Source organism: Neofelis nebulosa, chromosome 1 (genome assembly GCF_028018385.1).
Source record: "Neofelis nebulosa isolate mNeoNeb1 chromosome 1, mNeoNeb1.pri, whole genome shotgun sequence".
Taxonomy (NCBI): Eukaryota; Metazoa; Chordata; class Mammalia; order Carnivora; family Felidae; genus Neofelis; species Neofelis nebulosa.
In genome coordinates, this window is record NC_080782.1 from 3,320,977 (window position 1) to 3,327,338 (window position 6,362).

Consider the following 6,362-nt stretch of genomic DNA (forward strand, 5'->3'; position numbering starts at 1 on the left):
GAATGATCTCCGTTGCTTTAAACCACCCGGTCAGCGGAAATTTGTTACAGCAGCCACAGGAAACTAATACAAGGAGAAAGAGATTAAGCCCCAAGGGATCTTTGAAACCTCACCAGTGTGGACCAGCAGGCACAAGGGAGTATGTCTAGCCTCGGGTTTTGAGGATGTTCGATCAAAGGGCACCAGAACATAAAGTTGATGGGGAAGAGTCTATCAGCTTGAGTGTTCTTCCTACATAAAGAAATGACCACCCGGGCCCCTGGGGGGCTCGGTCGGTTACGCGTCCGACTTCGGCTCAGGTCACTATCTCACGGGCCGTGAGTTTGAGCCCCGCGTCAGGCTCTGTGCTGACAGCTCAGAGCCTGGAGCCTGCTCCGGATTCTGTGTCCCCCCCACCCCTCTCTCTACCCCTCCCCTGCTCATGCTTTGTCTCTCTCTGTCTCAAAAATAAAACATTTTAAAAAATAAAAAAAAAAAAGAAGAAGAAATGACCACCTTTACAAGGACCCCGCAGGATGGGACATACTTCCTGCCAGAACAGAGCACAGGAGTCTGGGCAGAACGATGTCTATAATCAGCTGAGATGACAGAATCACTGTGGCAGACCACGGAGGGAGGAATAAAAAGGCTGAGAAGGGGGCATATGCTGCAGTGGCTATAACTGTGGCTAACCATGGGCCCTACCACATTTTCCAAGAAGGCCCAGAGGACTCCCCTTTCCCAAAGCTGTATGGAGTGTTCTGGTGAGAAGAAGCAAGTGATGTTTGGTGGTGCTTCTCATCTGCAGGCCTGGGTGATGATGGGGGAGATGGGAAAGGGCTTCTCTCATGAGTGGTCATGGAGATGACAGGACCCGGAGACAATGGAGGTCCGATGCTGGTGCCACGAGGTGACGCTTTTCTTAATGACTGACAGATGAAGTGGAATCCGGGAAGGCCTGACCCGTGGAGTGTTCCTGAGATGGCCATCAGCTTCCCCAGATGGCTACAGTATTGATTGGGTTATAACAGCAGAGGGAATCAAGGGGACATGGCTGAGAGACTGAAGGCACTCATCTCAGGAAAATGTCCCGATCCCTGGCCCAAATTCCAGCCAGTGACAGAGCTAGAGCCCAGTGGCCGAAGAAGTTTCACAGCACCATGACAACTGCACGTGGTAGCAATTCTCCCTGTGTTTCCTCAAGGAACCCGTGGCCATTTACCGTGGTACCTGTATTTTAGGGACTGGGGACACACAGCTGTTGTGAAAATGGTTGGAGACAGTGTCTGAGATCACACTGAGAGGCAGAGAGCCAACGTGTTGTCGTGTTTTCCCTACATTAGAGTGGGTATGCATGGTGTCGGCTGATAACCGGAGTCCTGTCCAAGACCCAACTTACAAGGAATCTGTTGGGCCAGTGGACCCACTTGGTGCCCGTTTCCTTGGTGACCAAATAGATGCTTGGATTGACAAACCTGGCAGCTGGACAACCTTCAACATGGGCCCCCCGTTTGGGCAGTGTGGAAAACACTATCACAGCAAAAGTCCCCCCTCATCAACCCGATCAAGGTAGATCACAAATAATATTGCATTCCAGAAGTCATGATGGAAATCAGTGCCAATAGTAAGGACCGAAAGGGTACAGGGCTGGTGGTTCCTCTGGCATCCCTTTGATTGACCAGTCTGGTCTATATAGAAATGAGTGGGTTTTCTAAAGGATGACACAGACTTCCACAAGCCCTACCAAGCATTTAACCCACTTTTGGTCACTCGATCTGATACAGTATGTTGGCTAAAGCAGGTGCATATGGCCCAGCTACATCGCCTTCAATGGGTTGTCTGCAGCCAACCCAGAGAGGTGCCGGCTTCCCAGATACCCTTGCACGGAAGAACATGCTGCCAAGATATGGTGCCAACCCTTCAGGGTCCCCTCAGTTGAGAGGTCATACCCTTGTCCCTCTGGGTAACCTGAGTCCCCACACCAGAATCTCTGATGAGAAACGTGTTCCCAGAGATCCCTCTGAGTTGGATGGGAATGTGGGGGTCTGCATCCCAGGTTGACTTCTCTCTTTGACCAAACTGCTTCCTCCCCCTTCTTCTCACTGTTGTTGACCCTCATGACCATCTAGCGCAAGATCCATCCCCGTGCCTCCCTCCAGATGACCCCCCTGTGGCAGTAGTGAACTGTCCAGCTCCTCTGGTGCCACAGGACTCAGCACGGACTCCCCCCCCACCCCAGAAAGTCTCCCTGCATTTCTGGCTCATGGCTCATTGCCACCCTGGGCTGTTCTGAGCTCATGGCTCAGTGCCACCCTGGGCTGTTCTCCTCCTGTGCTTTATCCTCCCGCCCTCCACTCCCCAGACTCAGTGGCAGCTTGTCTATTTTCACGCACTGTCTGAACATCGCTTGCAACAGGAAATTGATCTAAAGCCCAAGAGCTGAGTCAACGTACGTGGGTGATTAGGAGGATCCTTTCACGTAAGTTGCATGGAATGCTTAAAATTGCAGTAGGATGTATGCCGATATGATCACCTGCGCAGCCATCACTATGTGGCTGTGCTGCCACCACTGTGTGGCACACGGGATCGTGGCTGACTCTTCTAGAGGGCTGACCAGCTCGGCCAGAGTTCTCCGTATTCTCCTCCACAGGATCCCGGAGCTCCGTGGCAGGGAATTTGATTCATCCACATTTTATGGCCTGGGAAGTGGAAGCAAAGGAAGGGGAAAAGTTCCCTGGAGGTCACTGTAACCAGCAGAGAGCCAGGACCCGGCCCCAGGCTGCCGGCCGCTGAGCATCTGCTTAGACCCGCGTGGACCTCTGTCTCAGCTGAGCTGGAGCTCGTGTGCAATGGGCCACAGGGTGGCGCATCGTCAGCCTGAGCAACCATGGGATCCCACGTGTCCCGGCGCCCACAGCTCTGGGTGCAAGGTGTTTTCTGACTCCGCGGGGTCCCATCCTGGCACTTGATCTCGTTGGTCAAACAGAGGCTTTGAGCAAATTACTTAAATTTCAGTGTCATCTGCAAACTGCTGAGAATAATCGCGCAGTTTTGTGCGCATTTCGTGAGGTTAAAACACAGGCTGTTGTGAATATTATACTCAGGTGAAGCCTGGGGTATGTGTCCATTGACTGTAGTTTCAAAATATTACAAGATAGGGGCGCCTGGGGGGCTCAGTCGGTGGAGCGTCTGACTTCGGCTCAGGTCACGAGCTCACGGTTCGAGAGTTCGAGCCCCGCGTCGGGCTCTGTGCTGACAGCTCGGAGCCTGGAGCCTGCTTCGGATTCTGTGTCTCCCTCTCTCTCTGCCCCACTGCTTGTGCTGCCCCACTGCTTGTGCTGTATCTCTCTCCCGAAAATAAATAAACATCCAAAAAAATATGATAGTGTATTATGTTCTGGTAAGTTCTACGTGGACAGCCTCGTCAAAGGCACTTTTGACTCTTTCTACACAAGACAACACAAGCGGAAGCTCACGCCTTCCGTCACTCGTTACCTACCCTCTGATATTTCTTTTAAGTTAAAAAGCTGTGTGTGGTTACAGTCTACTCTCATTTCCCACTCTCCAGGTGGTTTGCCTGTGAAAACGCCCTCCCGCTTTCTCTCGCTCGTGCGGGGCCCTGGCCATCAGCCCGTGTCCCCAGCACACAGTCCCCGAGGGTAAAAGCCCAAGGTGCAGGGTGAGGACGTGTTTGGGGGATCGGAGCATGGCAGGTGAGTCCCGCACAACCAGGATGTGATGCCAGCTTCGGGCCTTTCTCCTAGATGCTGGCTTATCTAAAATAATACAGTCGAAACATCCAAGGAGAGAGAGGCCATCCGGCGGTAGACACCCCTCTGTCACTGTTTCTGAGGACACACTTCCACCAGCAAAGCCCTGCTCTGTGACCCGGTGGCCTGGCTATCTGTGAAATGCCACCAGAGTGCTCCCCCCATTCAGCTGTCCTCCAGCAAAAAGTTCACTCTCAGAGAAGGATTGTGGCTGCTTTCGCAGAAAGCTATTGCCATAAACAGAATTTGTGGAAGAGAGACACCAACGGTCCCCTTTACCCCCAAACACGAGTCGCGTTTACAGAAGGAGCACAGTTTCACAGGAACGGACAGAGGAACATTCTCCCAGCGTCTCCCCCGTGCCCGCGGGGGGAAGAACCCCTTACCATCCCTTTCTGGAATCTAATAAGAACAAGGCCGTCTGTTTATCACCCAGTGTTCTGACGACTTGATTCCAGATTTAGAGTTAAGACGGCACATTTTCCACAGGAACTGGATCCCTTCTGACTTTACGGCCAACCAGGGAGCTGTGGCCACAAAGGCTTCTTTCACAGACAGGAAGAGTTTTCACCTGGAAAAATAAACTGACAAAGACAACATTTACATATTGCTGATGATATAGTGCCCTTGGAGGAAACCCTATACGGACTTTTGGTTAATGGTGCATTTTAAAAAAGATGGAAATGCCTGGATGTATTGTCATACATAATTTGTCTGTTTCCTGTTCCAGTTTCTGTGAATTTCCCACAATGTGGCGTCCATGTGACCACCTCGCTGCCTCCGTTGCCCTAAACCAACATCTGGTTTAAAAAAAAAAAAAAAACAGGGCCACTGCTCAGGCCAGAGATCTTTGAACAGCCATCCTTGTTCACGGCTTCCCACTTCCTCGAAATGCTGCACGATGATGTGTGTTACTGAGGAAGACTCCACCAACCTGGTCCCTGTCCTTGCTTAACTTGTGAGAAATGACAACAAAGAAGAAACAAACACAGTGTAAGTCCTTTGTTTAAGAGCGCTCATCTTGAGCTGCCATGAGGAAAGCGAAGTGCTTGGCTTATTCTCTAAGGGATTAAATCTGTGATAACTACTCTTTCTTATTGTTTTTTGCAAAGCCAGTCAGTTTTGTACGAAATTAACCACCCACAACCATCAGCATAGAGGCTGGAGTTTGGGACTGGGGAAGCAGCCGGGGTATGGCAGGGAAGGAGAGAGGAGCTCCTCAAGAATTCCCCAGATCGACGGAAGAGGAGAGCTTCCTCTTCGGCCTTCTCCACGCCGCCTCAAATCCTAACCCCTCAGAGGGTCCCAGAGTCAGAAAAACCACCGCTGTGCCGCAGCGACGCCGTGATCCCTCTGGAGGCTGCCTGATATTTCCAAGAAGGTTCTGGAAGACTTCACGGGGGTCCCAAAGGGTAGCGCGTGCTGGGCTGGCCCTTAAAGGCGACACCAGTTGCCAGACCCCCTTAACGGTAAGCATCACGTGCCCCTTTGAAAAGAGCTTGTAGAGTCAACGAACAAGTTTGTAAAACGTTCACGTTTGCTGCTGGTGTAACTCAGCGGGAAAAGATGTGTAACTGCCCTGGAGCTTTCCTGGCCTCTGGTGACCCCAGCAAGCCCTGTGCGGCTCTTCTCTCTGGCATTTCAGATCAACACGTTGTGTCAGTGTGCGGGACTCTGTCCTCTCCCGGGTGAAGAGAAGCCCAGCCTCCAAGCGCACAGGACCCCCCCCCCCCCCGCCCCGCACACCCCTCCCCAGGCTCTGGAAGCCTTCAAAGCTTACTTCAAAAGCACAGAGGGAATCTGCAGTGCATCTTTCCAAAGTGGAAACAAAAGTCCTGTTTATCCCTTGATCGGTGGAGCTCACCTGTAGGAAACGTTCCACCTTTTTATCAACCCTGGGGATTGTCTTTTCGGTGTAGACTGGACACATTCTTCACAGGCTTACCGTCCTTAACACCTCCCAGGAATTCTGGGGAGCGCCCCGAGCGCTCTTCCCAAGCCTCTGCGTGTTAGCGAACCCTCCGATCCCCCAAACCCTCAAGCGTATTTGCCTCTTGGTGCTTCACATGGCTGATTTATTGAAATGAGCAAAAGCTTCTATGTCGGCAGGGTAGTGCCCGATGCACATGTGCACAATAAAACACATTTGATGTTTTCGAATAAAGACCTTGCCTTAAATTAGCAAGCTATTGGATTACCCTGACAGGCTGGCAAGACAACACATCAGTCAACGGCTGTCACAACCTCTCTGGAAGCATCTTACTGGGGTCGGGCCAAGACGCCCACCCCGACAAACAGGCCGGGGGAGGGTGGTGACAGGGAGTAGGAAACACAAACGGTCCACACCGTGACTCTCCTTCTTCCTTTTAAAGAACGGGTTGAAAACAGATTTTCTTTGTAATCTGCCGTTGGCCAACATAGAGTAGGTGGCCCCCTGTGCCTTCCCTCCTCCCCTCTTTTCTAAAAACGTCCAAGACTTAAACACTTTCTGAAGACCGATGACCCTGGATGATAACCATCGCCTTTTTCTCGTCTGTGAGAACCCTCATTTAATTAGCAGGGTTGCGAGTGGCACTGTCATATATGCACTTCTGACGGTGGCTGTCGCTGGTC